The sequence below is a fragment of the Pinus tabuliformis genome, chromosome Q (genome assembly GCF_031772625.1).
Source record: "Pinus tabuliformis cultivar Carrire ecotype Pingquan chromosome Q, CPIR1, whole genome shotgun sequence".
NCBI lineage: Eukaryota > Viridiplantae > Streptophyta > Pinopsida > Pinales > Pinaceae > Pinus > Pinus tabuliformis.
Genome location: NC_142296.1, coordinates 742,097,955 through 742,120,474, shown reverse-complemented (window position 1 = coordinate 742,120,474; position 22,520 = coordinate 742,097,955).

The window sequence follows — 22,520 nt, the reverse complement described above, 5'->3', positions numbered from 1 at the left end:
AAGATTCGTCGATGATACTGGTGTTGTCTGGTCTCATGGTCCTGACGAGCTGGATCGTTTCTTTTGTCACCTCAATAACCAATCCGCCGCCATTAAATTCACGATGGAGAAAGAAGAGAATGGTTGTCTTCCGTTCTTGGATGTTCTCATCTCGAAGAAGGTGGATGGTTCCTTTTCTCATCAGGTGTTTAGAAAGAAGACGCATACTGAGCAATACTTGCATGCTTCGTCGCATCATTTCCCCGCTCAGAAGTTAGGGGTTCTTAGCACTCTTGCCACCCGTGCTGTGAGAATTTCGGATAAGGAGAGCCTGGAAACGGAGAAGGCTCACCTCCTAGAAGTTTTTGAGAAGAATGGTTACAATAGGCACCTCGGTCAAAAAGCCTTCCTCAAGGCCAAGAAGGAGCCTTCAATCCGAAAGGTTCCTAAAGATCATGTCCTGGGTGTGAACCTTCCTTACATCCAAGGGACCACGGACAAGATTGCAAGGATTCTAAGGAAGTATGATGTATCCGCTTCTTTTAGACCTCTCAATACTATCCGTGGCTCCCTCAGGTCTGTAAAAGACCCGGTTGACCCTAAGAGCATGAAGGGTGTCTATGTCATTCCCTGTTCCTGTGGGACCCCTTATATTGGTGAAACTGGTCGTTCTATCAATCAGCGGATCAGCGAGCATTCGACTGACTTAAGACATGGTAGGACCAAGTCCTCGGCCCTGGCTGAGCATGCAGGGAAGACTATGCATCATGTATGCATAGAGGAGGCTCAAGTCATTGCCAAAATTGCGCAGTTTCACCATCGCAAATTTAGAGAGGCCCTGGAGATTGAGAAAAGGCCGAACAATCTTAATAGGGATGATGGCTGGAAGATTAGCCGTTGCTGGGTCCCAGCCCTGTCTTCCTAGCCTCCTCATTCCCCTTTGTGTTAGGTCTTAGGGTTTCTGTCCTCCGTTAATTTCTCTTTTGGCAGGTTTGTCCTATTATTATGGAGTGTTTGAGTCATTATAGGTTTTGTTTTAGTTTCGGGCTTCCTGGTGTATTAACCTTAACCTGTTTTTGATTCTATTGGGCAATTTATAATTAAATGTGATTTTTTTCCATATTTCATTATTATTTCTATTACATCCTTAGAATCGAGTTTCCCTTTAACTTATGTCTAATAATTATTTTTATTGGAATAATTAATATTTAAATAAATATGGATTATTAATGAATATAGAATATTTAAGGGTATATTATGATATACCAATATTATTAGTGTTAATATATTTAAACTTGAAATATTGAATTAATATTGAGTATTTGACCTTATGTTTAATAGATATTTATGATATACCATTATTATTAGTTACACTATGATCATGGACTTTAACAACCCTAAAATCTGATATTTACCTTAAGGAGCTAAATTCTAGGAATTATTATGATTTAACAATTTGGTTATTATTAAGTAGATTATTAAATAACATATATAACTTACTAAATTTAATTTTGAATAGACCATTATATTTAAATAATAGATAAAAATAATATATTCTAAAGATCTAACTTACCATTATTACCAATTACCTAATTGTGTTTATTACTTTTTTAGAAAAATATATTGGAATAATATCAAATATAAATAAATGTGAAATGACCATTATAACTAGATTATTAAGATATGGTTATTACCTAGGAATTCTCTTATTATTTAATATTAGATTTATTTATTTTTAAATTAACTCCGTTATTAAAAAAATTTAAATATTAATTAACTAATTTGACTAGGGTCATTGGTCAAAATTAGCCGTTGGCATTATTAACGTTGGAGTCTCTGCACCTCTATTTAATCAAGCTAAGCCAGATTGGTTCTTCAACTTGTCCTGACGATGAACCACACTGGTTGGTTCGAAACGCATCGACAAAAGATTGGTTATGTGATTTTGCTGAAGATTATCTAAACAATGTTATGGATCACAGAAGTCTAAATTCCTTAAGACAAAGATACTCTACCTGGTCCTTTGAGGGAACATAGAAGAGGGATAAGGGGGATTTTTCTTAGGGAGTTGAGAGTCTTCTCGGAGGAAAACTTAAAAAATCCTAGCTCTCTGGGGGAAGGTTAACTTCTGATAAATTTCTCTGAGAGCTTCAAGGGAAAAAGGGGTAAGGGAATCACTATAGGGGACTTGAAGCATTTGATTTATGCTCTCAGATGTAATGGTGAAGAGGATTTCACCATTGGGGGAAATAATAGCCCTCTTACTTGAAAGGTAAGAGGCATGGAATTTTAGGAAGATTTCGGGAAACTGATAGGATTGGGGGAAATAAATAGAGGAAGTTTGGAATTCCATCGGTTTATTTCATAAGATATCACGAGACCAACAACATAATTCGAAGAGATCGAATTCACACTGTGTTTTGGCTATCTTGTAGTCTTTGTTAGCGAGCGGAATGTGGTCTAAATCCACAGGGCGAGTGAGCATGGGATTGACTGTAGTGGTGACTTTGGGAGACATTGTAGTAGAAGAATGAATGGGGGAATAATGTGATAAAAGGAATTGGCAGGGAGTTTCAATAATTTAGGGGAACCTTCAATGGCAACACCTTTGTAAATTGATAAGAGACAAGCAATGGACGTTAATGGCAACTAGCATATCAGCGCAAATAGGATGTGGTAGGAATGTTCATGAGGCGAAGAAGAAAAGGTGCAATCGTGGATGAAAATTCTGTTTTTATAGGCCACAAACTGGGCTTAACTGTTAGATTAACGATCATGATATTGCATTAATTTCGGTAATGGCGCGGGTAAATGGGAAGAAAAATAAAGGCAGGTACAACGGTCGCAGACTTGACAGATGATGATCGGCGGGTGAATGGCATAGGACCATTGGTAGGAGTGATAGAAGGAGGTTACATGTGGCATGATTGGATTTGAAGTTAGGAAGCGACATGTAGGTGACGGTTGGTGGGAAGGCGGGTTGTGGTGGGAGGCGAAACTATTTTCGGAGGGGTGGGTAGGAAGTATACGATATTAGTGCGGAGGGGTCGAAAATTGCTTGCGGGACGTCGAATCTATGTGGGTGGATAATCGAGGATTGTGAAATGGGCGGGCTTTAACATCGGTCGGCCCCACGAAATATTTCAGGGACATGATTTTTAAACCAAAGTCCAATACTTTGGACAAATAGCCACTTTACCAATTACATAAAAAATCCATTATTTCCTTTTCTAATGCAATTTCAAAAAAAAAAAGGGTGTATTTAAAGGTGCAAACCCTGTCTATTTTTTCACTGTCAAGAGACTAAGAATATTTATTTCAAACACTAAATTAATCTACTCAACTGCATTAATGCAGATTAAACTATTGGATTAACTTTAGTCACCTATTCTACTTATCTACTCTTAGCCAAGATTACACTATTTGGCTAGGTTATTAACTCTAACCTAATTAACATAAATTGAAACTTCCTTGAGCATGATTAAACTGTATGTTTCAAGAAGAAAGGTATTGTGGCATTTAGACAAGCTGCACACAATTTCATGAATTTATTCTTTACAAAGCCAGAAGACTAGTAGTGGCACTTAAAATAGCATCACTTTCACATTTATTCATTTTTTGTGGGGTTCATTTATCATTTCTTTTCTTTTTCCTTTTCTTTTTCTATTTTTTGTATTTATACCCTCTTTCCATTTTTTATTTTCAATTATCTATCTTTTTTGGAAATCATTTGCAGTAAGCAATATTATTTGCAATCTGAAATACTGAAAGAAATTATTCAATGATCATTTGATCCTATAAATTATAGGACCCTAAAAGTGGCTCCAACTGGGGATGGCACTTCCTGGTTAAGTGTTAAGGACACCGTAGACTAGTAGCCTTGAATCCTTATCTTCAGTGTTGAATGCATCTGTTTTTTTTTGTTTTTGTAGTTATGGTAGCAAAATGCCTAAAACATTAGGGCCTTCTCTACAGGCTTCAACTTACAGGCACAAGCTACCCACCCTTGACAGTAAAAAGTAAATGGTATCTAGAATGGCTGTGATAAAAAATATTCTTAGTCCTGAAAAGCATAATGCTTTAGCATCCTACCATTGACAGGTCCTCTAGGTAATTCTGTTCCCTCTGTGTTCTTAAAAAAAATTCAATGATACCTCGGTAAGAATCAATAAAGTAAGTTCCCATCCATAAGTTGTCAAACTTACCACGCTTTCCTTTCTCTTCCCTTCTAGAATCCCATTTCAGAACGTGATTTCTGATCTAAAAGTCATCAGCTTTAGTCCTTCCGTCAAATGCCTTCTTGATGCTATCTTGGATCAACTCAGTTCTATTATGAACTTCTTCTCTTGTCTCATGCAAATCAATTGTCTGGTTTATTATCCTTTGCAAATCATTTGGTTCCACCTTCAATTCTTGTATCATCTTTAAAACAGGAATTCCCAACGAAATTGGAAATGCAACATCTATCCCATAAACTAGCTGGTATGGAGATGTGCCTATTGAATTTTTGGTAGTAAGTATGTATGCCCACAACGCATTAACCAGCTTGTTGTGCCATGATTTTTTATTGTCTTGCAATAGTGTTTAAATAATGTTAACTAAGATTTTATTGGAATATTATGCCAGTCTATTTCGTTGTGGGTAATAGGTTGTAGAATGTCCCAATGTTATCTGATATTTATTGCAAAAATGTACCATCCATTTTGACATTAAAGATGTAGCATTGTCAACAAAAATTTTCCTAGGGCATCCAAATATTGCAAGGATATTATTCTCTGAGAATTTTATGATGACTGCATCAAAAGCTTGTCTGGTTGGTATGGATTCTATCCATTTTGTAAAGTAATCAGTGGCTGTCAGAATCCACTTGTGTTGGGCAGAAGAGGCAGGGTGGATTTCTCATATGAAGTCAAGGTCCCATTATTAGCAAGGAGTTTTAGTAGATATAGGCCTTAAGGGTAAAGGCAAAAGTTTCTTTTTTCCTTCGAATATTTGGCATTTGTGGCATGAAATAACTTTCTTTTGGATATCAGAAAATAGGGTGGGCTAGTAAAAACTTGACCTCAGAACCTTATTTGCAGTAGACTTCCAATACAGGTGTCCATCACAGTCTCCTTCATGGAACTCTTGCATGACTTTATATGCTTCATTTTTCAACAAAAGGTTTAGTAAAACATCACCAACATCTTTCCAATACATATTTTCATCCAAAATTCAAAACTTAACAGCTTTAAGTTTAATAAATCTAGCCTTTATTTAGTTAAACCAGGAGGAGCTTGTAAATTATGTAGAACATAAATAATGTTTGCATATCAGGGAGAGATAGTGAAAGCTTCTACTACTAGTGGAGTCGCCAGCTCATTTAGTTCATTAAATATTGCTAGAAAATTTATATTTAAAGCATGCAAGTTAGATTCCTCCATTAATTTTTCTAACCCTTGACCTTTGATAAGTTTAGTGGGTTGGATTTCAATATCATAGCCTAATATAACAACAATCCACTTACCCCTTTTCCCATCAGGAATATATACTCTAAAATCTTTTATGGCTTTTACTAGGGAAAAAGCTTGTTTTTCCATAATGTCATATTTCAAGGCTGCATCTCTCAAATCTTTGCTGAAGAAAGAAATAGGTTGTTCATGGTCCTCATTTTCCTTTTGTAGGAGAACTGCAAAAATGGTGTTCTCATAAGCAAATGAAAAAAATAGGAAATCCTTTGTAAAGCCTGGACTAATTAATAGAGGAGCCTGAGTTAGAGCCTGCTTTACATTATTAAATGATTTTCTAGCTTCCATGTTCCATTTCACCTTAGTATCTTTCTTTAGCATGTTGGTTATATTCTTTAAAATCTTAGCTAAATTTGGAATGAATCTCCTCAGAAAATTTAACAGTCTAATAAAAGATTGAAATTCCTTTATATACCTAGGGGGATTAATTTTGAGTATAGCTTTGATTCTGCTGGGATCTATCTTGATCCCTTCTTTCAAAATTGTGTGTCCCAACATTTTTCCTTCTTGCGAACCAAATAATGTTTTCTTGGGGTTGAGGGAAATGTCAAATCTTTGACATTTTTCAAGAAATATTCTCAGGTGGTTTAAGTGTTCCTCATCTGTTTTCGAAAAAAAAGTGATGTCATCCATATATATAACTATGAAATGACCCATTTCATTAGAAAAAGGAAAATCCATGTCTCTTTGAAAAGTTTCTCCAGCATTCATTAGATGAAAATGCATTTTCACATACATGAAAATGCCCCAAGGTGTAGTAGAGGTTGTTTTCTCTTGATCATCTGGTTGTACTAAGACTTGGTTATAATAAGAAAAAAAGTCTAATAGGGGAATCCTGCTCAATCCAACCACCTTCTGTAGGATGTGGTCCATCTTGGGCAGAGGGTAGTTGTCTTTTAGAGAGGCTTTATTCAAATTTTGAAAATCAATGCAGAGCCTGATTTCACCAGTCTTCTTCCAAGTGGGAAAAAAATGGGTTACCCATTTGGAATATCTCTGGGGTACTATGATTTTTGCATCATACATTCTTTTTACCAGAGGCATGAGCATTGTATTAATCCTCCTTAATTTTTGTTTAAAGGGTTTATATTCTTCTTTCAAGGAAATTTTGTGTTGTATGATACTGGTGTCATAGGATTTTAGGTCCTCATAACTCCAGGGGAAAACATCAATGGATATTTTGAACAATTTAATTTACTTCAACTTTTCAGCTGGGGGTAAGGGTTTGAAAAGTTTGATCATTTTGGGTTGTAGTTCGGTTCCAATATTATGTTCCTCAACCCCAGCTCCAATGGGTTCAATTTTGGGCTTCTTAGCTACATAATTGAAATTGAATAAGTCTTCTAATGGAACTAGCCTTCTAGGTAGGATATTGTCTTTCAGTTGCAAAATATCTATTTCTTGTTTTTATTCATCTATTTTATGCAATTCTAATTTATTCACATCAGTATGTAAATTATGTTCTACATCAAATTCTATATCTATATTAGCATCTTCAAATTCATCTTTGGACTACAATTTTTTTTTTAATCTGAGCATCATCTCCAAAAACCTACCAGTATCTAATGTTATCAGGTACAGTAGGTCTATTTTTCACTTCGACAGTATATGGACAAGTAGGATGAAATGATAATTTACAATTACTTTCCGAAGTAGTAAGACAATGATGCAGAATGTTTTGATCTCTAGAAACCGCACACAAACTATATTCAGTAAAAGAATCTAGAAAATCCAACACAACATTTCTATATGCCCTCATCCTAGGATGTTTTTCAGAGTATTCTCCTTTGATTTGTTTGATCACCAAATCAGAATATCCATCAATGGAAATCTGTTTAGCACCCAACTTCTTTAAAAGATGTAAAACTAAGATTAAGGCTTCGTACTCTGCAACATTATTAGAACACTGAAAAATCAATTTGTAGGAATGACCCTCTGAGTGATAAGTATATGAATTAGAAACCCATACACCAACATCGACTCGTACTTTACTCACTGATCCATCAAAACCCAAATTCCATAAAACTTCATCTGAATTATACTATTCATCGATTAATGTTTGACATTCATCAGTGAGACAAAGAATAATATTATGATTAGGAACTTGTTCTTTTTCACTTACATCATTATATAGAATAAATGAGTGAAGATCAAAATGAACAGAATATATAGGATAATTGTTAGGACTATTCTGAGTAGTGACCATGAATTTCATAATTTTCTCTCTATAGAGTTATGTTCTGACCAAAGAGACGGATTGCTGCATAGGACATATCCATCTGTAAGGTTCCCTAGAGTTTGGCTCCCCATGAACGGGAAAGCAGCATGCGATATTTGGGAGGGATATTGACAACAACTACATCCATGGGTACACTTTTAGCTGGTATTTGGACTAAATTCACACATAAATCCTTTATAAGTCCACGGCACTTTACTTGACTGGAATCAAATGAATACATATATTTATACCTTCTAGTTATATCTAATCCTATTTTCTCCATGATTTCCTTAGGCATAAGATTGTGGAAGGCCCCTGATCCAAGCATAGTGGGGTGTAAGATTTTATCATGAATAGTTAGGATAACATAAAACGGAGGTACATCTCCCTCTTGAAGTTTTCTATCAACTTTTGGGCCAAATAGTATTTCTAGTTGATCATTTGATACATTAACTGTATCATCATTTTCTCCTATGCTCAATTCTTTCATTATTTGGGATCTATAGGCAATTTTGTTCATTAACTCAGTCAAAGGAATGGGGATTTTGAGTTTTTCCAATTCATTTGATATATTAAATGATGTCTATTCTTTATTTGAATTGGCATCATCTTGTTTATCGGTCACAACCTTTTGGGATATGTCTCTTGGTTGGATGGTAGAGGGATCATTAGTTTGAATCGATTTGGATGTAGTATCGGGTTTTTTTATGGATTAGAACATCATGATTCTTTTTAGTACTAATCTCAACATTCTTTTTGGAAGGTGTTTTAGCTAGTTTCTTAGGTAGAGTATCAGGTGTTTTCCTACTCCTAAGGTTGTATTGCTTATGGAATTACATAATGGCATTCTCAAAACCTTTCATGTCATCCTCTGATTCTTCAGGTTCTATTTCATTCTGGGATAACAGGAAAAGGTCTTCTTCTTGCTCGATAAGAAAAATATAGTCATTATCATTTAATCCCATTAGATTTATTTGAGTGTCCTTTGTATCATTAGCTACTTCAGCCTCCTCATTTGTATAGTTTTCTTGGAAAGGAGGTATTACGTGCTAGTTTGGACCTTTTGGGTCCCTTTGTTTAATCTGGGGTTGATTTATTCTATAGTTTAGATTCTTGATTTTCCCAGTTTGATTTTCTCTCTGAGGAGCCCTATCAGCTATACTGATTGTATGCATCATTTTCTCTACAGTTCTCAATAGATTGTCTATTTTATAATCAATGGAAGAAGAAGATGAAGGTTCCTTTTTTATTGTTAGTCTTTTTTCAGCCTTTAATTTAGCTTTCGTAGCTAATAAATTAGCCTCTACTTTAAGTGTGTTTTATTGCATCTCCTCTAAGGTTGTGGGATCTCTTTCTATTAGTTGATAGGCCATATCAACGTTGAATCCTTATGGGAAATGTATCAGGGCCAAGCCCTGGGGTGGTTTAATGGTAATGGGAATTGAATTGCATTGTAAACCTTATTAAATCTGTCATAGTACTCTTCTACAGTTTCATTAGGTCCTCTCTTAAGGTTTTTGTAATTGTTAAGGATCTGTAGAAGAATCTTTTTAATTTCCCACCTAGTTAGGAAATATTGGTGAAAAACAACAAGGTCAGTTATACTACCTACTGCTAAGTTTTTGAACCATTTTCTGACCTCTGCTCTTAAGATCTGGGTGAACAACCTTATTTTTACATCATTCTCATTTACTTCATGAAGATAAGAAAGGTCATCCATCCTATCTATGTGTTGTTGTGCATTTATAGCAATATTACCATCAAATTAGGGAATCCTAGTCTGATAGCCTCGGGGCATATCATGCAATTGGGCACGTAAAACTAGGTATGCATAACGAGAAACCATGATATTTGGTCTTAAGGGAGGAGAAGATATAGGATTTGTGGGAATTGATTGAGTTACTACTTGTGATACTAATGGATGAGTAGTATAAACTATAAAAGAGGTAGGGCCAACTGATGTTGGATGAACTGGTTGGAAAGATGAAGTGGATGCTGCAATGGTAAGAGAAAAAAGTTAAACAAACTGCTGAATGTGCAGCCTGATCAAGTACTAACATAATATCCTACAATTTGTCAAAGTTCTAAAGGACTTCTTCATCCAAATCAGGTTCAATAGATGGTCTTGTTGGTTTATAGGGTTGAATAATAGCTTCATCAACCACTGTCTCATCAAAAAAAGTTTTAGACTTAGTCCTAAAAAGGTTGTGTTCGAAAGGTAAGTCGAACTGAATATATTTAATGGTGTCGAGGTTTTCAAGAAGGGAATTGGCCCTCCAAACGGGGCTATTTCTTCCTTGGCTTTCAACTAAACATCTTGTTCTTAGTATCCTTTAGGATTGTCTAAAATTTCAAGTGGGTTTGGATCAGGATTAGCTCAGGAATAAATTCTTTTTGGAGCCATATCTTTAAAAATGAAAAACAACCTCTAATCCTTTATTTCCAATATGATAATTAGATTTCTTGAAATAAAGATGTAGAAAATGGGGAAATAATCTTATGATAATGAAATGAAGGATTATTTTTAGTTCCTCAGTATGGTCGTCAAAATGTTAACACTCAGTAATTTTTTGAGGTTGTAGAAGAAAATCACCAAGGTAACCAAAAACCAACTTTCGATGCTGGGATCTAGCCCTTGCAGCATCAGAGATGGCTCTCTCTGTAAGATTTAACTTTGTTGTATGGGATACTAGACTAGTTATGAAGTTTAAGGTTTCATTTGTATTTGAATGGTTGGTTGATAACTAAATTACCATTAGGCTATGCAGTCTATTACATAAAATACAGATCAATTGCAGTGTCTATAGATACATCTCACAGGGCAGGGTAGCGAAACCGAATAGATTCTTTAAGGTCTGTGAAATGGAGAAGAAGAACAAATTAAGGTTCACTTTAAGTATAGAGAATTGTTACCTGAATTCTATATTTAAATATCAGAAGAAAACATTGAAATTATTCATAGCTGGGTGCAGAGTGTAGATTTAAACAAATTATTCCCTTTACTTATCTATTGAATAATTCATATTTGAAAACAAATACGTGCTATGAACAAAGAAATATAAACATGTAAGATGATAGATGCACTTCACCAACAACTTGACACAATAATTTTGTGAAAGAGCTTCTATATTACTGGTAAATCTGTTGATTCTTCATAAATATACAGTAGTGTTATTTGTATAAAAACCAACCCTTGATACTTTTGAAGATGAAGTATTTATAATTAATTTACAAAAAATATCTTGTTATAATTACTAGGATGTATCTAAAAATAATCAAACTAAATCAATATAACTTATTACAATGATATTAGGGAAATTTGAACTATTTGGAGTGGTGGCAATAAACTGGTGGAATAGTTGGCTATCTGGCACTCAAATTATGCATGTACTGTGATGCTGAGCTGTGCTCCCGAATCTACATTTTACTCCAGTAACTCACAAAGCTAATCCCAACGTTGTTCACTTGGGATAGTCATCTTCAAAAAAAAATTGTACACTTCGTTGGCTTCAGTATATTTGGAAAATATCGACTTGGTGATGAATAAAATTTCAATTGCATACTGAATGTTGAGATCATATGCCAATGCTTATAGGAATGCCTTTCCTGTCATACTAAATCTTCTAGCTGCAACCTTTGAACTGTCTCTTGCCTTGGTCATAATTTTCTCACTGTAATCCAACCACGTGCTGAGCTTATCATTAATAAATAATAAGTTTGGAAGTCCATCCTTGTAGAGGGGCTCCAACTTGGTGAAGAATTTTTGTACACCCAGTGTCCAGAATATGACACTTCTCTTCAAGCTGTCTCATTAGATTTATTTCAGTCAACACTTTCTTGAATTCCAAAATCATTTCTATTCTATCTTCAATTTCCAACTCTTCTAATGCCTGTCTATTTTTGGAGTTAAGGAATTTGATGACCTCAGTGGCTTCATTGGGTTTATCTCTCGACTGCTTTCTGACCTGCTCAATGGATTCATGGGACTGTTCAATCACCTCCTGTTGCTAAAAAATAGTTTGGATTGAATGAAAAATGTCTATCATGTCTTCATTGATTTGTTTCTAGATATTATCTTTTACCTGTGCCAATGTTTTACACATGCCACAATATTTTTCCATCTTCTGCAATCTCTAGAACAATGTTTGGGACTTCTGTGTTTCTGTCAGGAGGGAATTTTCAAATCTTGGTCTTTGTTCCTGTAGAACATTCACCTCCCGCCTCATCTTCTTTATCTCTTCTCCTTGGATAGACAAGTTCTCCATGGATTTAGCCAACTTAACCGAATCATCTGCAACTAATGTCCAAAGTACTGTAGAAGAGGATGTTCCTACTATAGGGACACTTGTTTGAAGTAGAGATGCAATTGGAACTGCATCAAGAGGAACCACTACTAGTTGTGAACTATGTTCCTTCTCTTTTATCAGTTTGTCCATCTCTGCTTCCATCTCTTCGATCTGTCCATTCTGCTCCACTAAAATATTTAGCATCTCTTCCTTTTGTAGGTCTATCTCTCCAAGTTCCTTGGCCTAGGGATATTCTATTGCAGGCAGCTTCAATTACTTCTTCAAAGCTCCTATGTCAACATTTTTCTTTTCAATTATCTCCTCTAGAGATTTTGAATTGTCTGGAACAAAGCCTTCTTTGATTACGATCTCCTCCAAGTATTTAATTCTGTTATCTTTGGCAAGATAAGACACATTCTCCAATTTAAGTTGAGACTGCACATTGTTCAAAGTAAGTTGTAGTTTGGAAATAGTGATAGCAGTCTGTGTGAAGGTAGAGTATACCATTTCCCCAACCTGCCTGTGAATCTTTAGTTGATCTAAAGGATGAACATCCTTCGCCTCAAATTCAAAAGTAGTTTGTTTGAAATCTGCTGCTAACTTTGGTTGAGGGACCTTGGCCTGCAAGAATTCCATATGGATTCTTCCTTTCTTTGTATCATATGCTAAAATAAGGATGTGCTGTGTTAGGTTCCTATACCAATAGGAGTCATAATTTTGAATGACTAAGATTAAGCCTTGTAATATTGTACATACCTTTGTTTTCTACAAATGTTTTCCATATTATAAAAATTAAAAAATGTAAAGAGGGTATGTACCAAAAGATAAATCAAAGGACAAAAAGAATAAGAGAAGGTCAAAAGAAAATGAAAATATATGAACCCCAAAAACAAAAAGACCATGAAAGTGTGCAAGTCAAAATGCCACTACTATTTAATTTTTATGCATAATAATGATCGTATGCAACTTGTTACTTATGCCACAATCCATAGTAATCAAACAATTTAATCTTGGTTATTCCATGATTTGAATTTTATGTTTATAGGTTAGAGAATAAAATCTGACCAAACAGTTTAATCATGGAAGATCGTAGTTAGATAGAGTAAGTAAAAGGAGCTCATAAGATTAATCTAATCCCTTGGATGATATAAGGTTGGAATTAGATAGTTTTCTTTATGAAAGAAAAATAGATTAATAAGGGTTTGCTAGCCTAAATGCACCTTAAGAAATGAAGGAAATATGTTAGAGGTAAGAGATGGATAAGTAGAAGAAAGGTTGCTGAACTACAAAGTTACTTAGATCAAAGCACATGCATCATGCTTATACACATCTTTCAACATATATGGTCAACTATGAAGGCAAAGACAAAGGTTTACAATTCATGTGATTAACTCCCCCTCATCCACTTTCCCCTTTACTCACTAATTTCCTATCCACAAGTATGTTCTAAGTACTTTTAAATCCTTTAAGTCAAAGAGGATTAGAGAATTTCTATGGCTTTTGGAGCGACCAGACCCTCAGCTTAATGACTTAGGGATGCAAGTGTTAGAATCCCCTTCATACACACATTCCCCCTTCATAAAATCCATTTCCCCTTATTTACCTTGAGAAAACCCCTTTTCCTAAGTTTAAACCCAATTTACCTAAGGAAAGTAATACTCCCCATATAAATCCCTTTCGCACAAGAAAAACCCACAAAAGGCCTTTCAATCCTAAGTTTAAGGCTAAATGCGCCAATAATTACACTTTACCCTTTTAACTTAGGAAAACTCACTCCGCCATTGCTTTCATATTAATTCTTAATATTATTAAATAAATCCCGATATTAACCCTTTTCTCGTATAAATAAATTAAACCCCTATATAAAATACCCTGGCCCATAGTTTTAATAAAAACTAATATAAACTACCCCTTATCACGATATAACTCTACTTAGTCTACCTAATCCCAGTAAACTTAAGTTAATCCTGCATCAGCTTCACCCGACTCCCAAATCCCTCATTAAGCCCGACCCGATCACTTTAAACCTGTGATTTATTCCTAAACTAATCCCATACATCCGTGATTAAAGCCTTGCCCCCCCTTCAATCCCCGTTCATTTCGTCCACGCAGTTTCTCTGCTCGACTACCATTAGATCGAAATCCCACAAATTCAATGGCCCAAAGCCATATCTGCTGGGTCCGATGGACTACCTTAACCCACAAGATAAGGCGGTTTTCCCCCGACCCCCGACGGCTACATGTCACACCCTAAAGCGCATCGGGTGACCCGTCTCGAATACTGCCCATGCCACAAAACTGGTGCGACGACGCTTTAATACCACTTGCCCACTGTTCCGATAAACCGCCCATCCTTCATAAACATGAAGTTCGCGCCATATTTCAAAATTTTGCCCGTTAAAGTTTTAGAACCTTGAGAACCCATGTTTTCTCGCTTTTCGCTAGTTTTACAGTGTAAACCCATAAAACCCTCATCGCCACCCTTGAACATCTGTGATGCGATTTAAACTCCATTTACGAACGCTACCATGACTACTTTCCCAGGCATTCCCATGCCAAAGAGCCATCAAGTGCCCTTCATCCAGACCGATGTTTTCTTAAATATTATTGAATTTTCCAGGTTATCAGACTAAGATCAGAGCTTGGATAAACAGTTCTGATACTAGTCAAAGAACCTATTTACTCCAAGACTCGACAAAGAAACCTGTTAAACTCCTATATTAAGATGAATAAGACCAATATACAAGGAACGAATATGAATACCAATACACACGAAACCGAGAAGAAGACAAGGAATAGAGCAGTGATAGTTCAGAATAGAGTAACCAGACCAGAGATGTAGATAGAAGACAAACAAACAAAACACACTGAAACTTGATCGATATCCACTTCCGATGTTGAGACACATAAAAAACATAAGAATTTACTATTGAAAAACACAGTAAAAGTTAAATTGTAACAGTAAAAGGGAGAAACACAGAAAGGATAAAGACAAGTCATCAGAGTGAAAGAGTATCAGTGACAGGGAGTATCAGATGAAAGACAGAAGTAACTAAAGCCTACAGCGCAAATGAATTCAACAACAAAGAGCATAAAGAGCTATAAATCCAACCATAATAGCCAGTAATACCACAATAAAAGGGACAACATGAAAGAAGTTCATTAGCTACCTCTATCTTCTTGCGAGAAGATATTTTCTATTTCCTAGATTAAATCTCAAATCAGTTTGAGATATTTTTAATAACACCTTAGTATAAATACCTCACAAATTGAAGTATGTAGTGTGGATTCTTAGACATTTCTATAGACTGCTTGATTGAAAGATTGTAAAAGCTATTGGAGCATTGACTGAACCAGCAAGTTTGATTGATGAATAAAGACAAGATATTTCAAAGGATTCATCTGTAGAGCGAAGTGTAGACAAGTATTTTCTCACGTTGTTGTTATCTCTTAAAGTTTTCATACTATTGATCTAAAATCTGAATGCCATAATTGGAAGTACTATATCAAAATTTGTTTAATTACACTCTGTTACAATAGTTAGGCAAATATATGTTTTTTACAAATAATCTAACTTAAGGAATTCTTAATTTCTCCTTAGTTCAGGTTGTTTCTTTTAATCTATAGCAAATGATTATTAATTTCCCTTTGTTTCTGATTACCCCCCTGTTCCTTGTTTCAATCCCGGTCTGAGTATTCTTAATTGCTCTCTCACCATCGTTAAAACCTTTTCCATCCCTCTGGCCTAAAGATCTGCATTCTACTCTACTATCTTGCCCTTTGAACATTCCCTTTAGTGTGTTGATCCAGTTCTGCTGCCCTTCTTTTGACTCCATATGCCCAATGGTCTAGAGACATCATTCTATCCATCTATTTACCGAACCCCACCACCCAATCCTGAATACAAATCAAAACCCCCCTTGAACTTTTATAACTAGCCTAATATTCAAACAAACAAAGCTAAATCATATAGAGAGAGCCCTCTCTAGACTTAGGTTGGCTAGAGCCTAAGCCTAAAAGTTGGTTTGTGGTTACCTTGATAATTTTCTTTCTTCTTATAACTTCTAGAGAAAATTCTGAGTGATAACATAGTGGCGACTCCACTGGGGAACCAACAATTCCTCAGTCCTAATAAAGCTTTAAGAAATTTCTAATTCTATATTTTAAGCCTCTTAAAGTCGTTTGTTAGAAGTTATATTGAAAAATCTCACAAAAAAAATTAAAAATTTGAAATTCTGGCTTCTAGGAAGACTCATTTTACTAGGGCTAATCCAGATCCCAATCCTCCCCTAGTAGTTGATAATCCCAACCTGATTTCAAGAAAATCCAAAAAAGAAGAAAGTTCAGCTAGTCACACACCTTTAGTTAAAGCTAATTCATGTCCTGATGAGTGGTTGTTTTTAGAAGATCTTCCCTTTGATGAGCAATTTGGTCTATCATTATTTAAAACAAAGTCTAAAAGTGAAATATACGATACTGTTCTAGACCTTGATTTCATTGCAGACCTTGAAGTCCAACAGGCCAATAGATCAATTGATGAGTATATTTTGAAATCTCCACAATCATCCATTACTACTACTACCCCTGATTTTTCTGAATAGATCTCCACTACTTTGAGTTCACCATTATTCCCTTCGACTTCAGTACCTCCTGAATCCCATTTTGCACCACCATTTACACCTTCACTCCCTCACCAGCTTATCATTACTCATTCACCACCTACTAGTACCGATTCTTCATCCACTACTGCATTAGTCCCAATTATATCAACCCCACAACTTACCCCATCCCAACCAACAACAATGGAAAATAGATATGCTCCTCTCGTTTTACTTGCCAACTTCATGCTATGCCTATATATTATCAGAGTAAGATTCCCTTGTTTTATGCCATTGGTCAGTATTCTGCCCATCAGCATGTAAACAGGATGTCTAACTTCTTTGAACTACATGAATTAGATGAATCCGATGTCCAGATGAGACTCTTTGCTGAATCTTTAACTGGTGATGTCAAGAAGTGGTTTAAAGCCTTCCCTGCCAATCACATAGCAGACCTAGCAAAATTCCAAAGGTTGTTTATTTTTAGGTGGGAAAAGAAAAAGAATCCTTTACAATTCCTTTTAGAATATGAAAATATTAAGAGAGGACCTAACGAAACTGTTCAAGATTACTGCACTAGATTCAATAGTATATATAATGCAATCCCAGTTAACCTTAGACCCCCACCTCACTTAGCATTAATAAAGTTTCTTGATGGTTTTGATACTGATATGTCATACCAACTTAGGGAAAGAAACCCCCTACTTTAGAAGAAATGAAAAGTGTAGCTGTCACTGTAGAAGTAAATTTGTTAGCTAAAAGGGCTAGAGTTAGAAATGAAAATAGAGCTGCTAAGGAAGAAAATTCACCATTTGATCTTAAAATAGATAACTTGGCCAATAACATGGAAAGAATAATGGAGAGAATAAGTAACATGGAAAGGAAACCCCAATGGAATAACCAACAAGCACCTCCGATTAGAAACCCAAATTTCAGAAATAAGCAAAACAAAGGGAAAAGTGGACCAGATCAGAACATAAGGCCTCCTTTTCAAGAAAATTATGTAGAAACATCCAATAGAGAAAATCTAGAACATGACACGCAAATTACTTTAATGTGAGTAAATGATGAAGACACTATTTTTCTAACCCAAGATGAGGAGGAACTGTATATGTTGCAGCAACTACAGGCACAGTGTGGTGAATCATTTGATTATAAACAAGGATATGACTCTACTATTTTCGAAGTTCACAAGCAATATAATTTAAGAAGAAAAAGGAATACAGATGTCCCTTACCAAACAAATAAAACAACACAAAATCAACCCAAAAAGATAAAAGAAGCCCATGTTTCAAAGGTCCTCTAAATTCTCCCTAGGCAGAACCTGAATCCTTTTGGCCCCACAATTATAGATATAACCCCTGATCAACCTTCTGTTGATCAACCATCCACTTCAATTCCACTTGAAAATCCACAGAAAGAGATCCCCAATAAAGAAAAAGAAAACAATCCTGCTCAAATCCCTGCTGTTAAGACTCAAAACCTTCAATCATAAAAAACCTCTTTGCCTTTCAATTTGGGAGCATAGATAATGACTAAGCCCTCTTATGGCCCCCTGTGGAAAGAAAACAAAAAGTGGGAGAATGTTGGGTTGTCTTATATTCTTTCAATGACTATCTGATGTAGTTAACCAGGGGGTTAGATGGGGTGTGGAGCCCCCCTTCGTTGCACCGATTGCATAGCGGGGGGGCTCACATGGGTTTTGAGGGGTGCAGGTAACCCCACTCTATGGGTTTCGAGGCAGCGCCCTGGAAAATTTTGTTTTTGGACCCTATATTAGGTTGGGTAGACCTACCTACGGTTTTGTGCATGATTTTTCACACATGGTTTTGGACGCGATGGTTTTCGGTCCATGGTATTGGATGCTTTGGCATGTATAAATATGTATTGTAACATTGAAAGGCATATAATGAAAAATCAAGCTGGTAGTCCCGGTTTTGGTATCTAGGGGAAAATCTCTGTGTATATGTGTTTTATGTGTTATGCTCTGGCATTGTTTATTTTCTGTGTTTTAGAATTCATGTACAGGTAATTTCTGTATGGGGTTAAGACCTATAGATGCCTCTGGTCTTTAGATGACTTTTGTTTCTGACGTATCGTAGCTAGAATTTATTTAGTAGCTGAGGATGATGGAGACTCTAGAGAGCCACTGTCCAATTTAAAAGTTTGGAATCCTGAGAGTGTTGTACCTCTGAGATAATAATGGTCATCTATTACCCCAGAGCATCTAAGATAATGTTTTGGGGATTTTTGTTTTGATTTGGGAGACCGATGAATAAAAAAATATAGAACTGATATACCTAACCCTTTGAATAATATCAATATCTCAGTAAAGGGTTTCTATAAAATTTGACACAATGAAAAAGCTTGAATAGTGGTGAGTATAAAACAAAAAATAATATGATTATCAGAATTCTGACATAGATAATTGCATAATCATAAGTATGAAAACCTCTGACCGATGTTCAGAAGGTTCAAGAGAATATGCTTATCCTTACAAGGAGATGTTGATGATTTATTAATTCAGAGGGAATTAATTAAACAGACAGTCCATTAATCCATCCTCTTTAATTATTATCACTTCAGAAATCTTATAGGAATAGATTGAGACATAATTATTCCTACCTATTTGTCTTTGTAAAGTCATAAGAATATGAAGAAAAACATAATGAGTAATACAGGAAAATCTTACATGAAACACAAACTGTACAAAAGAGAATTCAGAATGTTTTTCTTCGTATTGAGGTTCCAGAAAAGTCAAGTACATCAAATATCTAGAAATGCTTCATCAAGGGTGCAACCCATGATAACTCGTGAAGAGAGTTATTTATACAACAGTAGGACGAAAAATATCATAAACTACTTTTACAAAAATAGATTATTTACACAATCAAAAATAAAATTGTCTAATGATCTGGCACTGCTTTAGTGCTATGCTGTTTGATGACATATCATTGAAAAAGTTGAAAGGAGGTTGAAGCTAGCTGATTGTTCCTTCAAAAGCTGAATGTTGTTCAATTATCCTTAATTAAGTAAATCTGTTAATTCTTCCCAACGTTTCTTATATGGGATAGAAATGCTTGTTATCCTTTGTAGATTTCATCCATCTCGGTGTATTTAGTAAAAGAGGGCTTTAACCAAAATATATGCTTAACTTCATCCGGGATGAAGAAAGAATCCTTGAGTGTTTTTATTATGATAGATGTATCATTGATCCTCTGTTTTAATAGTCAAGGCCCTGCATAGTTGTCTTCTTCTCTATTCCTTGTGTAATGGTCTTCTCCTCTGAATATAGACTTTTCAATATTTTTCTTGTTGTGTCTTAGAATAAATAGACTTTGGGACTGATATCAGATTTTTCTATCCAATGCTTAAGTCTTCGACTGATTACCAACAAAACACAACAATAGTTAAGAAAACACAGGTTCAGGAGGAAGGCGATTGATGGCTTTGTTTACATAGGGAACCATAGGAAGGAGTTGTGGTAGCATCCTGAAAGTAATTGGAGGTCAAATGGCATTGTAGAGGTTCAGGGTAGCACTGAAGGATTTTAATGGTTTAAACTGTGAAATGGGTGTAAGGAAAGAAAACAAGAGTTTTCGGGTTTTTCAAAGTGTAACGAGCAAGCTTTAATATGGTGTGAATGTTTGAATAATCGGTGGTTTATCAGGTTGGCGAGGAGGTGGTTTTAAAGGGTCGTCACACCGCTTATGAGGGGAAGGTGGTTTTGAGGAGGGCTCACCTAATATAATTTAGAGCGTGACACGTAGCCTCAGGGGGGTTGACGAAAACCGCTTTATCAGACGGGTATTGTTCGGGCATCGGGCATGGCCAATATAGATGTGGAGCGTTGGATTAGACGGGAGTTGATATAACGACAGTCGGGCGAGGGAAGTGAGTGGGCGATAAAGCTTACAGAGGGGCCCAACACTTTAAGCATTGGCGGTAAGGTATTATTGACGGTTAATGACGAGTTTAACATTAATCGGGCAAAGCTTAATGAAGTGACATAGAGAGGAGGTAAACGGGTGTTTATCGTAATAGCTAGGAATGAATGGTTATAAAGGATATTATAGGTGGGTGTGGGTCCGGGTGATTAAGTGAATAGAGGGATAAAATATCACAAATCTCATTTTCTTACGCTTGATGGTTCATTCCCTTGAGAGCGATGTGATGCGATAAGATCTACGGTCCAGAATCCGCAGTCATACAACGGCTGTCAGCATATCGCACATCACACATCACACTTTGCTTCCGCCCAATGGTTCATTCTATTATGAATTATGCAATGTGATAATATACTTTAGGAAATAACCATTTCAACATTTCGAAACCTTTAACTTCTACCTACCCTTCTATTCCTAACATTTTGCTTATTCTTTTAGAGTGCATTTGAACTAGGAACTCAATATTTCCTTTTATAAACAATCTAACTCTATTTCTAACCTTATATCATCCAAGGGCTCAAATTAAGCTTATGAGCTCCTTTAATTTTCTCTACCTAACTATGATCTTCCAAGATTAAATTGTTTGGTCAAATTTTATTCTCTGATCTATAAACATAAAATTCAAAGCATGGAATAACCAAGATTAAATAGTTTGATTACCATGGATTGTGGCATGAATAACAAGTTGCACACAATCATTATTATGCATAAAAGTAAATAGTAGTGGCATTTAGACTTGCACACTTTCATGGTTTATTTCTATTTTCTTTTCTGTCTAACCTAGCATTTTATTTTTCCTTTATTTTTTTAGGGCATCTATGATCCGAATCAGATCCATCAAGAACTGTCAAAGGACCATGACAGTATTAGGTCGGTACAAATCTCAAAGAATTCAGAACCGTGATAAAAAACAGCCCTGAACCAGTGGCAATGGTAGCCAGCATGGAACGACGAGGACCTCGGTCAAAGCGCGCTGACCGAGGCCCATGGAGACTGCGCGGGAGGTTGATCTAGCCCCTGGGAGGCCTGGATCGGTAAACAGAGGTGGATTTTCAAGCAAGGCCATAATGGGGGAAGCCCACGCACTTGGTCACGTCGGGAACCAGAGAACCGCGGGCGAAAAGGCAAAAGCACTAAACGTACAAGGCGGGACCCACACTCTGGAAACCAGCGGTATTGATCGGGGCACCCTCAAATGGTAAATGAATTTGGATGAGGATGGAGCGATCCCACTCAACGATTGACGCGTGGTGAGTGGAGGTGAGAGAAAACGACCATTGATCACACGTTATCGGTCGAGCAAGTCAACCGTGTGGGATGTCCGTATGGCGTCGGATCTGGAGACCCCGGGATCGGACGATTGAGATCAAACCCAATGGAGGAAGTGGAATCGACGAGGGATTACGCCGTGATTTGTGAATATTTGGAATCCATTTGACCGCCACCGTGGAGGAAGAATGCATCCATGACGTAACTGAAGAAATGAACCGATGAAGCAGGCTGGCGCCATTTAGAGGAGGACACATGGCCACTTCCTGAGCGTTCATGTTGACGCCGAACAAGGAACTCCAAGCGTAGCTGCAAAAGGTGAATCGATAGTGGCGGAAGAGGAACTGAACTGGTATGAGTTCGAATGGCTAAAAACCATGAACAGTGAAACAAAATGTACGAGCGAAGTCCGAGAGACGAGGAAAGACCAGAATCCCGAGAGGAGGACAAAATACATAGAGAGAAGGTAGTAAAGCAAGAGAAAAGCAGGAAGGGACAGAGGGCCAAGCTGACCAGCGGCAGCATCGAGCACCAGAGGCTTGAGGAATTCGAGCCATCCCATAGAGGATCTGCCCGGGCTGAGCACCACATTGGGCTCTTGCCACTGTGGACCAGAAGGTCACAGAGCTGGTAGGAAGAAGAAGAGTCTGTGTACTCCAGTGGCTTGGGGAATCCAAGAACCACCCTGCCAAGCATACCTGCTTCAGGAGAACTCA